The sequence below is a fragment of the Alligator sinensis genome, unplaced genomic scaffold, assembly GCF_000455745.1.
Source record: "Alligator sinensis unplaced genomic scaffold, ASM45574v1 scaffold387_3, whole genome shotgun sequence".
Taxonomy (NCBI): Eukaryota; Metazoa; Chordata; order Crocodylia; family Alligatoridae; genus Alligator; species Alligator sinensis.
In genome coordinates, this window is record NW_005843027.1 from 115,786 (window position 1) to 130,691 (window position 14,906).

The 14,906-nt window shown below is 46.6% G+C and overlaps 1 protein-coding gene across 6 annotated transcripts in view; it reads right to left on the minus strand.

The window, feature by feature from the left end:
* Positions 1 to 14,906, minus strand: part of FRMPD3 (FERM and PDZ domain containing 3) — a 155,099-nt gene that overhangs the window by 97,746 nt on the left and 42,447 nt on the right. For all 6 annotated transcript variants that reach the window (XM_025193214.1, XM_025193213.1, XM_025193212.1 and 3 more), the window contains exon 2: positions 1,723 to 1,808. The gene's annotated coding sequence lies outside the window, so the exon portion shown is untranslated. The remainder of the gene's footprint in view (positions 1 to 1,722; positions 1,809 to 14,906) is intronic.

A 14,906-nucleotide genomic window follows, 5' to 3' on the forward strand; every position in this document is an offset into this window, starting at 1 on the left:
CAGATTCTTAGTTAGACAAATGTAAAATCCACAATGACCTATCAGGAATCCACTGGGATAAATGAGAGTGATACACAGCTCCAGGGCTCCCTGCACCTCTTTGGCTTTGCTCTTCCCACCAAGTCACTCTTCTCCTCTACTCACGTGACACCACTGTGGTCATTCTGGGATGAAAAGCCAGCAGCCAAGCTGGCCATAAATACATGGTGCCAACATATGCTGGGTAAGGAGCTCAGCAGAAGCCAGAGGCTGAAACCTGCTTTGACAAAAAGTGCCTGGGACTCCAACTTTAAGGTCTCAGCCCAAAGCTACACACAAAACTGCAAAGCATTTGAGGCATTGGACTGGGATGAGCTGAATCTGCCCTGCGGGGCCAAGACCTGCAGAGATATCAGAGATGGAGCACTATTACTACTGAAAGTCCCAAAACACTGCCTATTACCTCAAGAGCTACTAGTGTCCCACATCCCCAGAGACTTGCCCATCTAACGTCAAGGCAGCTTGTGTGGTATGGACCTGAGGGCATGACAGCAGGAGGGGCTTTTACATTCACATATAGCACTTTCTCCAGACTCCAGCCTTCCATTCAAATACTGAGCTGCATCTATCTCTCAGCCTAATGACACCAGCTCCATCCCAGTTACAGAAAGAGGATCAATGATTATCCTCTCTAATACTGTAAGGATACTGAATCCAATTATGAGTGAGCCACAGTGGCCATTCTAAGCTGATGGGGAGCTCGGGATAGGCCAAGGCCTTTTACTCCACATCTAAATTGTTGGATGCCTCCCCTCTGTCCAGGACACTGAGGCCATTTGTACATGCCACAAAATTGGCCTTTAAAGCAGCTTAATGCCCTTTTGCCTGCTTTAATGGTGCAGCTGTTTGCATGTGTCAGCGGTGTAATGTGCTTTAATGACAGGCTGTTTGTATGTGTTGGCGGCATAATGCACGTTAAATGACTTTGGGACACAGCAAAATAAAACATCTCTGAGGTGGTTTGGTTTGCTGTGAATTGAAGCACCAGGCCCTGTGCATCTCAGGGGCTGTGCAGGCAGCCTGTACAGGTAGCCCAGCAGCAGCCTGTGCAGCTAGGTTTCACTGAAGGGAAAAAAAAAGTGGTGAGCCTGATCTTTTTTTTCTTTTCTCCTTGGAGCCTGCCTGCCTGCCTGAGTTGCACGGGGGCCTAGTGCTTCCCTCTGCAGCTGCGGTGCCCTCTGGAACCACTTGGGCTGGGTGCTTGTGGGCAGGTGGCACCTGGGGAGCACCACCGCTGCCACAGAGGGAAGCACCAATCCGCTCTCCCCTGCAGCTCAGGGATCAGCTCACCCTCCCCTTCCCTCCCCGCCTCCGGAGAAGCAGATAAGAGTCGGGCCCAACCCTTGTGTATAAAAGAGAGGGGAGAGCTTTTGGGCTCTAGCACAACTAAGGCCAGTACAGAAACCTGTGGTCACTCAGTTGTCACAGCAAACAGAATCAGGGATCCCCTTCAGGCCTGATTATCAAGCATCCATCAATTTGCACTTTGTCTCTATGATTTGGAAGCAGGAAGAAAATACCTAACACTTTTCTTCACTTTTTGAACAAAGATGTTACAAAGCTGGTTGAAGTTTGAAACACAAACCTTGGCATGGCCACAGTCTTTATGGGGGTCTGACTTGCTTTACAGAACAATATTTGATAGCTATCAATGGCTGATAAAACTCGATAGGGAATGCCAACCTGCTTACGGCATCTTGCCCCCTTTGTGGAGCTGCCACCTGGTCTGAGGAGAATGAGCTGGGAGGACGAACTTCTATTGGAATTCTCTGTGGGAGAGAAATAATCAGTATCTTATTGAATACACACATTCTGTGACGTTATTTAGGGATATTGTCATAACATCAAACCAGGATCAAAAACCATAGAGCAGCAGGACCACCAACCATGGCACTTAGGGGCTGTGCAAGTCTTTCTGCATTCTCCAAACTTGTACATGTGCCAAGCTTTCATGACGTAGCTGTTCCGAAACCATCACAATGCAAATGAAGGCAACACTGCCCAATTAAACCAGCCTTGCAGGAAATTGCCCCCATCTCAGCAGAAGCAACCCCCTCCCGAACCTCATACTTTGAGTTCAAAATGAATTTCAGAGCATATTTGTGACAGTTATTAAATGTGTTACATTTTTTCTTCCTCTGACTTTATACCACTGAGGAAATTAATGGCAAAAAACTGCATGAATCCAATGTTACAGTCACACAAAAGCAGGGAAGATGAAGTTCCGGCAATGTTAACACAGCCCCACGGCTCACATATATTAGACTCTATTCATGTTCCCTTGGTAGCTTACAATGGATTCAACTGAGGCTTGCTCATGAGGCCAGATTTAGGGGTAGCCAGGCAAGCACCATTTTCCCCGCTGCTGTGTGGAATGGATCAATCATACCAGTTCTACACCTGGTGCAATGTCCATCACACAACACGCAGCCTCCCATTCCCTGCTCCATCTTGCCTGTTTGTGTTTCGCATTTACTTTCCACTACTTTTCCTCCCCTCCCAGGCAGAGAACGGCAGTGGAGGCATCTGGCATGCACAATGAGTCAAGATTTGCCCTTCAACTACTGCTTCTGTTTCAAGACAAATACAATAAACACATTCCTCTGGAATTTTCAGTAGGGATTGATGATAAGGCTCTCACTTAGATGGGGAGTGCTTATATAACATATTAAGGATGCTTTTGTTTCTCTTCTTACAGACAGAAGGAGGATGGTCTAGTGGGTAGGGCATTGGTTAGAGACTTAGAAAATGCTGGGTTCAAACACCTGCATTGCCATAGATATCCAGTGTAACCATAGGCAAGTTAACTTATTTCTCTATACCTTATTCCTTCATCTGTAAAATGGGGATAATAGCAATTCCCTTCTTACCATGAGGATTCAGCTAGTAAACACATTTATGATCATGAGGTACTTCTGTACTGGCAGGGGCTCTGCAAGTATCATAAACAGGCAGACAATGCTCTGGGTAAAACAAGATGAACACATAAGAGGATTAATCAGAGATAAGAAGCAATGACATAAAATTTGTACCATTTTCCATCTACTTTTCTTTCTTATTCACTTCACATTTTAGCTACATAAGATGTGCTTTGAGTTAAATGTATTCTAAAAAATATCCCAGCCACTCAGTGCAGTTCAGTTAATGTTGCTGATTGAAGTTCTCAGCTTTTGCATTTCTTGACTCCTGTGATTTCAACCTGGGTGACCTTCAGATTGGATTCACTAGGCTTTTTGGCATTATGTGAAATAAATATGGTGGGCCACACCCTCAGTTGTTAGAAGCAGGGCTGGCACTACTAACTTCACTGGAGTGATACTGATATACTCCAGTCAAGCGAATATTTGGGGCTCCTCCCCTGGTTTCATACAATTCAAAGGAGTTATTAACCAAAATTTCTCTGCCCTTGGTTCATGCTGCAGTTCAGTAAATATGTGCCAGGAAATGTTTAGTTTAGGTCTCATCTGATCAGCTCCAGAAGAAGAGTGGAAAGAACTTTTGATTCTATCCCTGTGCAAGGGACACTGGTATGTATTTGCACTGCCCCCAGAAAGAGCTTGGAATTGGACTGTATCTCAGTATCACCCCTTTGTTCCTGGGAGGGGCAGTAATATTAAGGACAGTGATACAGGAGGTCATGAGGGCAGTTCTCCCAGATCATCATTCTCTTGGGGGCCACTGAAGGGCCAGAGGTGCCATTCCAGAGAGTGTGGCCCCTGCATCATGGTGTCCCCCCAACTAGGACACACTTCCCCCAGGAAGGCACCTCAGAAATCTGCCCCACTTCTATGAAAGTATCTTTACAGATGTGCTAATGGCACTGGCCATCAGGACTTTATTCCCTCCAACTCCTCACTGTCTCAACCAGGCTCCTGGTGCATTGGGAGGGAAAACCGCAGCTAGCACAGACAGAAATACTGAGCAAGCAGCCCCTGCCTTCCTGTGGTGGTAACCCATGAAGGCCAGGCCAAATTTTGGTGCACATGATATTATTCTCACTAAAACTGTGATGACCTCTATTAAGCAGGGAGGGCAGCATGAAATTAATATTTGGGGAAAAGAACCTGGGTCACAGATGGAAGCTGACTCTCAGGGAGGTGTTTGCCCATCCCAAAGGCATATTATTTCTGAAGCAAAGGTGCCAGGGATGACAGACACCTTCCTCTGAGAATGTGAGTCACTAGGACTCACTTAGATGCTTGGGATGCATATCACCATTGGTATCACCAAGGACTGGACCTACATTTCACACTGATCACAATCTGGAGGGAAACAGCCCAAGACTTGTAAGTAAAAGGTCCAGTTGCAAAGAAAGTGTAATATGCCAGTGGGGTGTTGCCTACGCTGACTGGGTGCTGGCTAAAAGAGGGATCACATGGGGCTGAGGAGGGGACAACAGGTTTCCTATTAATAATGGTACATAGGAGTGAAGCTTCTGGGAGGATCCTTCTGGCTTGCCTATCATGCACAGACATTGCACATGGGAGCTGGATTGGGTGGGCTGATGGGCAGCTGGGGTAGGACATGCCAGGAGGACAGTTTCTGAAGTGTAAGGAAGTCAGTCCTGGTCATCTTGTAGAGCCAGGGCATCCATCCCAGCTAACTTATGCTTGCTTCTGTTCGCGTGCTATGTTGAGCCATCTGGTCTGAGGCAGGTTTGGATTTAGGCATAGTTCACTTGACGGTCATCCTGTGGTTTCCTGTAATATAGTCATCTGTATTGAAGAGAACCCTGGATGGGACTGTGGGGATGAGCCTACCAGGAGCCCTGGAGAAAAGGAGCCTGGCTTCTTACCCAAGTGGGACATAGTTAGCCATATTAGTCTGAAGTCAAGTAGAAGGCAGAGTAGATTTTCACTTTATAGACTTACCAAAGTAGATGTGTGTGTGTCACAAGTTTTTGTGATATAAGAGGAAATCAGAAAAGAGGCAATGCACTAAACACAGCCAAGGGGAGGGGAGTCCAGGTCCTCTCCTGCATCACTGTGGATGCAGAGAACTAGAGTTGCCAACTCTGTTTGAATCTATTCCGGGAGGCTTCTGGAACGGCAATGTGCCAGTGACACACAACGTGAATGTGCCCACATGCTTGGTGTATCAGTTACAAATTACCATGCGTAGACTTTATATCAGTAAGGCAAATGCACATTACTATTACATTTTAAAAACCCACTGGACTACTGTATAAATTGGATTCAACATTTAATATTTATTTTAACGAATGCCCTATCATTTCCCTCCTGGGTGACTTTCAGCATCTCCTAGAGATTTATATCTAATTCCCGGAGACTCCAGGACAATCCTGGAGGGTTGGCAACCCTACAGAGAACCTAAGGGTGTGACTGGGCTGAGCCTGGTTTTGCCAAGTTTCAAGACCCAAAGCTGCAGGAAATAGTAGGACAGCTGACTTTATCTGAATGGGGACTGTCAGGATGACCAGCTATCAAATAATATCATGATGGAACTGATGGACAGTCACTGTAAACTCCAGAGAAGGAGGCTTCTGTAACAAAGCACAGGGTGGTCTGTTACTCCCAGTGGTGTGGGCAACAGCAAGGCAGCTGGCTGTAATCTCAATCAGGTACTGCTGCCTGATTGGGGAACAGGGCCCAGGTGCGGTATATAAGGGCTGGGCCCTGAACAGCAGGGGCAGCAGTCTGCTGCCAGGAGTCAGATAGGCACCACCAGTTCAGCTGTTGCTCAGTACAAGTTGGAGGTAAGGGAGGAGCTATTGGGGATGGCAGGAGACTCTTTGTCCTGGGTACGACAGAAAACTGCACCCTGCCATGGAGGGGTGATCTGGTAGGACTCCCCGTGGTGGGGAAGTGCCCCAGAAATGCCAGGCCAGTTACCTCCCTGATGAAAGGTGAGTATGGGGTGCCTTCTAACCCCAGTCCCCACATCCCTGGTGGGTAGCTGGTCATTGCAGGGGAACCCTAGGCTCACTGGGAGTACTAAGGCAGGGCCCAAGTCAGGAGGAGGGACCTGTGGCAGTGCCCAGACTTGCAGTGGAGTCTGAGGCCACATTAGGGAGCTGGGAGGTAGGCTCCAGGGGGAATGGGGCTTGGAGCCCTAGTCCTGTAGTGAGAGGCTTGGAGCCCAATATGAGGGGGCCTGGGGCCCAGATTGGGGTTTGGAGCCTGGAGATGGGGCTTGTAGGCCCAGAGATGGGGCTCAGAAATATGTGAATGCCAAGTGTGTGCTGCCAGATGGAAGGCCGGGTGTCCTGCTGCGCTGAGCTGGAGGCTGGGTAAGCCCCTGCTGAAACAGGGTGGCTGGGTGTGGCCCCACTAAACTATAAGTTGGGTGTCAGGCTAGACAAGCTGGAGGCTGGGTGCTAGGCTGAGCAGGCTTGGGCCAGGCGTTAGGCCATGAAACATCTGTGAGGCATGGGACACAATAAGGGAAGGTTGGAGTTGTACACATAGGCCCTTATCAAGGCAGGTAAAGGGCAGCCTCCCACCTGATTTACATCAGGCAATCAAGAACATCAAGGTGTGGCAGATGAGGTAGGTGGTTGGTTTGCGCTGAAGCAGATGGGCAGGCCCACTTGTTACAGTTTCTAAAACCTAGAGGGCATGATTCTGGCTCAATAGGATGAGAGATCCCAGGCAGGGCAATGAACAGGCCATAAGATGTTGCGGGTGCGGGGGAGGTAACAAGCACACATGAGAACAGGTCATGGGCAGATCCTGCTGAGATGAAGAAAGCTCCTGGGGAGGGTATTGCAGGCCTGCTGAGGCATGCAGTAATTGACTGGTGCATATTAGACCTGCAGGCAAAATGACTTGGTTCCTTTTCAGTCAGAAGGAGCAATTTAGTTTCTTTTAATTCCTTTTCACTGACCCAAAACAGAATCTAGGGGCTCGCTGACTCCAATTAAAACTTTAACCCCTGGCACAATACTGATATAACCCAAGCAACCCCCATCACCTGTCTTTCATGTGCATTTGGGGGCAGACCTGAACAACATTTACATCACACCTTTCCTCTCAAAGCAGGAGATGTATTAATCCCATAACTGTAATGCCACAACTGCCAAATCCCACTCTGGACGTGATTTATTGGTGCAAGAAGAACATGACATCAACTAGAAATCTCAGGCTGGTTCTAAGGAAGCAAAACTGGAAGTGATGGGTGTCCCTATTACAGAAAGAGCCAGTGGACGTTAGTGACCACATGTGGCAGTATTTCAGCCTGCTGTCTCATTTTAAAGGCAGTGCTATGCCATTTCAGGGTGTTGTGTGGTTCTGCTTTTGTACCCATTGGGCTTCTGCTCCTCTAAGCATATGGAAAGTTTTTATTTAACCACTAAAAGTTTTGTCATTGTTGGGGTTTTTTTGTTCAGAAGTGACAATGCTGGGAGCCTGACATACAAATCGCAGAATAAACTTGTCTGTTTATGAAGAGGAAGAATGGACTTATGGCTGAGGAATCACCTGAGACTCGGGAGATCAGGGTTCAATTACTTGCTCCACCACAGATTTCCTGAGTGACCTTGGGAAGTGCCTTGGCCTCCCTGCTCTGTCAGGGGTAACAGCACTGCACTGCCTCACAGGGTGTGATGAATTAACCCTGTAGTGCCAGGAAGTATTCCCAAGGGGTAGGGGTGAGGGGTGGAGTGAACGATGGGGCTCTGAGCTGCACAGGGTGAATAATTCATTTACTTATCCCAAGGGGGAGGAAGAGACTCATAGGCAGGTGGAGGTAACTCCCAAGTAGCACCCTGTCAGTGCAGAGCTAAGGTAAAGGAGTTTCCCATGCAGAGGAGGCAGCAGGTACCAGGTACTGAATGCTGAGTTGTGGAGTTGTAGCCACTTCTGTTGCCTGCTGCATTAGTTTCTAATTGGTTTTGTGCATCTGCCTCCATCACTTTAGCCCCAGAACATACAGAACCTAGAGCTGCTCCCCACAGAGGCAGCTTATCCAAATGGCTGCAAGGAGCTTGCACAGCTGCTTGTGAAGGGAGATCTCTGATAGGAAGCTGGACGATAATGAATCTGATTTTTTTTGCCAGTGACATCAGCCTTTGTGTTAGCTCTAAGGACAATGGCACATGGGAAGAATTTGTAGCTTGGGCAGTTCCCTTTGCTATAGATGCCTTTGTTGATCCTGACCCTAAATTGTCAGTGCTGACACAGTTACCACAGCCTGGGGAAATCCTCTGGTGGCACAGACACAGTGACAGGTCCTTTGCCACTCCCCTTCAGAGTGTGGGTACAAGTGAATAACTGCAATCACCCTGTCAATTGATGGCTTCCATGACAGGCTTTTTGGGGCACCGATAATAGTTTCTTCCAGGCTATGGGTGGTTATGCCAAAGAAGCACCTGGCACACAGCTGGACAAAGAGCAGAGCTGCCAAGTTTTGTGCTGTTCCACAGGTGACTGCCTATGCAAAATAATGGCAAGAGTCAATTTTCATCTGTTTTGTATACATCCATTAATACAAAATCCTCTGGATAGTGGGAAACGCAGGACACAGAGCTAGACAAAATGAGGCAGCTGTGGCTGAGACAGTTGGATGCTTGAAGGAGTCTGGGGAGGTGAAGCCAGGTGGAAGAATATGGATGGGAAACTGGGAGGAGCTGGATGGGAAGATACTGGAAGCTCCTGAGGCATTGGGACAGCTGAGGGGCAGTGACTCCCTCAGGTATATTGTGCTCTAGTTCTGAAGGACAGAGGGCTTTTGAAGAGATCTCTGTGTGGTTGAGGTGCAGCTACCCCAGGGATCTTGTAGGCAGGAAGCCTCTGAAAGCTTCTGGTCCTTTCAGATGGACCCTAATAGTACAAGAGGCCCTAAGAAAGGTTCTTGCAAGTTATTAGGATTCCTTCAAATCCTCAACTAAAACTTCATGGACCTGAATGACTTTTTTCCAGGAAGAGAATGAGTGGAGCCAACCAGTGGGGGTCAGAACCTGTAGCTCACAGCCGGGAGACAAAACACTCCCAGCCTGGTGCTCAGTGTGCTAACCTGTGTTCCTTCAACTCAAGGTTGGAAGGACACTCCAGGAGGGCAGGGGTCCAGACCTAGCTCTCTAGCCATCACAGACAAAAACACACTAAAAGCTCTGCAGCATGCAAGTGTTGTTAAAGATTAGCAAATTCTAGTAACTCTGGCAACAGAACAAGCTGCCAGTGAAGTCAGTGGCATCCCCTTGAATGAATATAACCTAGGCTAGGCTTACACAAAATGCCTCGGGACACTGCAGACTGCTACTCACAACAGCAGGACATCATCCCTTGGGACTATCAGGAAGGCTGAGTACATTCTATGTGCTTCCCCATAGACAATACACAATTAGCTGGCAGAACTTGTTGTCACAAGATGCAATGGGACATATCTGCACCATGTCTCCTCCCTGTCCTGACAGGGGCTTCAGAGCTCAGCCACTCCTGCTCATATAGGCCAATCCCCAAAATGTGACACTGAAGTTTGACAGGATGCAGATATCACTATAGCTAGTAACAACACACAGTTATATTAATTAGGCTAAAGTAAAACCCCAACCACACATAAAAGCATGGAAGGCCTCTAAGCCTTCATAAACCAACAGCAGTTAGGAAGAAGCTTCCCTCAAGGGTAACTAAGGCATGATCCAACAAAGTGTTTCATTCATCACTACTCAGCCAAGCATATGCTTAATTCTGAGCACATGCTTAAATCTTATTGAGGTCTTAGGTATTTCATGCATAGAGCTCTGTGCAAGAATAAAAAGACTCCATTTTGCTGTAGTCCTACATTTCATGCTGTACAGTTGGATGAGCTGGAGTCCAGCTTCTGCCGGAGTTCTTAAATCTCCCATTGCAGCAGTCACAGTTGATGTCATCAGTTGGCCGCCGTCTAGCTTAATTTACAGACACTTGAAAAGCCGGCGCAGTGCTGGCTCGCACAGCTCCCTCCCGGTTTTGGTTTGCCTCTCTGGTAAGTTTTCTGCGGGGCCAGGGTCCCTGAGTCCTCCACTGGGAGCATCGGGGTCTGTCTCCAGCACTTCCAGCCCCTGAGGGTGGCCCCTGCGGGTGGCCCCTGCCACCACAAAACGCAAAGGAGATGCTCTGATGCCAGATGCCTGTGAGATGCTCTCAAGTGATCCTCAAGGGCCTTCATCAGTATCTTTTGGCAGTGAAAGCTTGTATAGTGTAAGAGTGCAGAGAACCATAGAACTGAATGGGACCTCAGTGGTCATCTAGTCCAAGCCCTACACAGATGTAGGATTCACTGTTTCTAAAGCATTCCAGAGATGCCTCTACAGGCTCTTCTGGAAAACCCCTGGAAGACAGAGGAGTATGTATAGACAGATAGTTAGCATTGTACACAGCTATATAAACCTCTCCAGCACTGAAGCTACCAGGGTGAAGAGTAGACAAGGTTCCTTGGGTGAATTTAATATCTTTTATTAGACCAACCCAAAAGGGTGAAGAGTAGAATTTAAGTAACTATACAAATCAATGCCCTCTTGGACTTGGCTTGCAGACATGCCTGCACTACCACCTCTGATTTAAGTCAATAGCAGCTGCAGATGCTCTTCACCTTCAGCAAAAGTAGGCTGTGCATTTTCAGTCTCATCTCCAACTCACTTGCCAATATGAACACTGGCATGTGACAGGTAGTGAAAGGTGTTTAGAGTTAATTTGATATACACAGAAGAGGTGGTACAGTTAGGTAAAATGAGCTATTCTTCTGAAACTTATCAAGGTTAGCCATGGTGCCAGGGATGATGACAACCAGCTGGGAAAGAGCTACAACAAACTGTTTTTCTGGATGGGAGCCCTGACACTGCCAGGACGTATGGACAGTGATAAAGACTATATTCAGTTCTTCCATTCAATGACATCTCATTTGAAGCTTCAAGACTCAGCAAAGCTTTTGAACCGATTTCAACCAAAGCCCAAACCATTATTTTTGAAGAGCACAATCTCTTATACCTGAGGTTCCTCACATTATAAACAGGGTAGTTTAATTTTCCAAAATCTCTTTTCAATCTGCTCTGAATTCTTCCTTTATTGTCAAACATTGCTTGGGCTAAAGGAGCAAAATATGAATCCTTTTGGCACTATGTTTTACAGCAGGGCCTGGAGATTTCAATCAAATTCAGTGCCTCATTGTACTACATACTATACAGTCACAGAACAAAGTCCCTGTCCCAAAGATCGTCCAGCTGAAATAGGCAAGACAATAAGAAATAGACACAGAAAACATAACAAGTGAGCAAGGAGAGGAAATATCTCAAAAGTACAGAATTGTTTAGCTACCCTCCACCAGTAACAACTACAGTGCTTTGCCCTGCTTCCATGTTAGTCCACAATAGCTGGGGAGAGTATAAAGATTTTATCAGACTGAGCTCAGAAGGGCTGTACTGTGGGTGGTGAAGCCATGCTGCCTAGTCCAACAAAGCACCAATTATTAAACCTTTATGCTGCCCATCATTTATGTCAGATGTTTCATAGATATTTCATAGTTGGTAGAGTCGGAAGGGACCTGAGCAGATCATCAAGTCTGACCCCCTGCCATGGGCAGAAAAGAATGCTGGGGTCAAACGACCCCGGCAAGGTGTCGGAAAACTATGTGAGAGAGTTTTCAAAACAATTTATTGGTGTTCTTTTTTGTAGCCTGCCACCTGTAAAGCCTACCACCATGTGTGTGACTGCACAGGTCTTAGAGGGAGAGAATGCTAGAGCAAATATGATTTAGAATTTCATTAAAATGACATAAAATAGACTTCCCACGCAATGGGCCAGAGAGACATTTGGTGTAAACTAGCACAACTCCATTGAAGTTAATCTGACGACTCCATCCAGGTCCCTGTAATATCTGGTATCCCAGGACCTGCCAGTGCTAGAAGCAAGGGGAATGTCTGAGATATGTAGCTGGTGCAAGAGTGAATAATGCATGTCCAGCATCTAAGGACCAATGGCATTCTATGGGGGAGGGGGAGAATTACAAATCTGGGGAGCAAAGAAGGAAAACTGTCTCCCATAGGCTGTTCTGTTTGGAATTGCTCCTGGGTTTGGAGTGTTACGGTATGTCTTGGCAAGATAAATGAGGGAGCAAAGGTTAGGCAAGATAGTGCAGTGTAATGCAATGTAGTGAAAAGTCAATGCAATGATAAGTGCAACACATTACCCAATTTTCATTCCATCCAGGAAGAGCACACACCAACTGCTGAAACTTCCTTAGCCTGACGAAGGGTTTTTGAACCCAAAAGCTTGCTTAATAAATATTCTCCAACTATTTGGGTTGGTCTAATAAAAGATATCAAGTTCACCCAAGGAACCTTGTCTGCCTATGCATTACCCAGGTACATCTGTGTACTTTTCGTTCCAGACACCCCCACATATGTATGCCATCCTATACATACACATATATAAATACAGTGCTGTACAGACAGCCCTGGAGACATCAGCTGTCTAGCTACAGAACAGGATATATATGTCTCTCTAGATCCTGGCACATGTGCATGCTCTACACATACAAACTTACTGTTAGTGACAGGCATAAGAAAAACAATTTTGGAGACAGAAGTGTTCAGAATAAGGAGCAGCAACTGGAGGTTCCTCTCCCATACCTCTCCACTGAACTGAACAACTGGAATGGTGCTAGAAAACCTGTCCTACAAGAAACCAAACAGACTCATTTCACAATGCACACCAAACAACCACACTGACTTCTGGCCCCCAACGGACCTGATTAGCACCAAATTTGCTAGTGCCTCTCTCAGCATCAGTCCCTCAAGTGAGTGATCCTGCTCAGCCATGTAAACGCATATGACTTCTGTTCTTTCACCCTAGGGCCAGTTAACTCAGCATGCATTAAACATTTGGACACTATTAATAATGCAGGGAAACACAGAGACATTTAAAAAAAACAGACTAAATGATTTATAAATTATCGATGGAGATGGCTTGCCTCTCTTGTCAGATGAGGAGGAGCAAAAGCCCGGAACACTATTAGCATGTATGTACTTGCCTCAATAGATCCTTTATAAAGGATAGACCCCGTGAGCAGCTCTGGATCTGCTAAGTGGCAGCATGCTTGTCAGCCTAGTTCTGCTACCTGTGGAACACTGCCTCATCTGATTTAGAACTCAGGTAGGACTTCAACTGAGGAAATGCAAACTGGGCTTCTGATGAATATATTATAATGCTTGCTGTAATTTACGCATCCAGTTTCATAGCAACAGATCTTAGCATTCTTGTTGCATAAGAATTCAATGATTTCTTACGTTCCTGCAGACGCTAGTAATTAGCTTGATCAGCCCATGCAAAGCAGTTTCTATTTGAATCCATTATTATTTACTCCAATATGTGCTGTATTTGCCTCATGGAGTTTTCATACAGATCAATCTTCTGGTTTTCAGGTGTTGAAGACAACTGGAAAGTGGAAGGGCTTAATTCATATATGCTAATAGCCTACCTCTGGATAAATCAACATATTATGATAGTATGGTCACTTTCTAGAGTTCATATTTCATTTGACAAGTTTTTTTTTAGCAATGAAATCAAGTAGGTTTGGATTGTGGAAAAATGTCTCTTGTGGCAATGGATTATCTAATTAGATGATTCATGTCACAGTAAATTTACAGTATACAGCTGAATTTACTCCATTTAGCCTTTGGTGTCACAAAGTTCAAAGGGAGAGCCCCATTCTGCCTATTTTGCATATTCAAATCAGTCTCATCCAAGGATATTAATTATGCAAAGTGCAAGCTGTAAACATAAGGCTGATTTTCATACATTTTAGGCTGACATTTTATTTAATGGTGCGCTAATTTGTCCCATCATCACTGGCTATCCTAACAGCTGCCTTTTTGACTCTCCATAAAATAGTACAACCACTTTTCATGGTGACTGAACCTGGGGTTCTTCAGAAAAGCACTCAGATTCAAAGGCCTCCAGGTCCCCAGGGAGGCTGCTCCTTCACACCTATCTTGGAGAAAATAAACCCTCCACAGCAGGGCTTGCTCTGACATTGGTGCCTGCAGACGGCTGTGACTTCATTGGTCATTGTGATTACTGTCCTCCCTAAGCTATTTGGAGCCCCAGCCCCACCTGAGGGCAAATCTGTCATCAATGGGCAGGGAGCCTGTACTGTCTGGTAGAAATAGAGTCAGAAAACTCAGTCCTTAAGGCCCGATTTACCCTTGCTGAAGTCAATGGAAAGACTCTCAGTGGCCACATCTACATGAGACGCTGACTGTGCAGTAGCCTGAGGCTACTGAGTAGCATTGCATGGCAGAAATTATGATGTGGTGCTACTGTGCAGTAGTCTTGGGCTACTGCACAGTAGTCACAAAAAAAGATATTTCTTAGCGCTCCTGTGCAATATCCTGGGTTACTGCATAGTCATTTAGTACTTGTTTATACAAGTACTAAATGACTACACAATAGGGCTGTGCGAAATTTTGGCCAGTGTTTAGTTTCAAAGCTGTTTCGAGGTCGAAATGCAATCAAAATGAAACAAAAGCCTTTGAAACAGCTTTGAAATGAAACAAGGGTGCTCGAAACATTTCAAAAGTTTTGAAACATTTTGAGTTTCGATGCCAGGCTTACTTGGCTTCAGTGCTGGTCCCAGCCTGCAGCAGCAGCAGCCTCCTGTCATCCAGCAGGCAGATCGGAGGCCCACCTGCACCGTCGGAGGGCTGCGGGGCTGTACTGGACTCCTCCTGGGGGTGTGGGCCCCCAATCTGCCTGCTGAATGACAGGAGGCTGGTGCTGCTGGCGGAGACCAGCAGTGGGCACAGCCCGTGCCGGGAAGATTGATGCTGTTGCTGGCCCCAGCCGGAAGCACTAGCCTCCTGTCATCCGGCAGGCAGATTGGGGGCTCACCCGCAAACCCGGGCGGGCTGTGGGGCCGCTGCCACTCCGTCC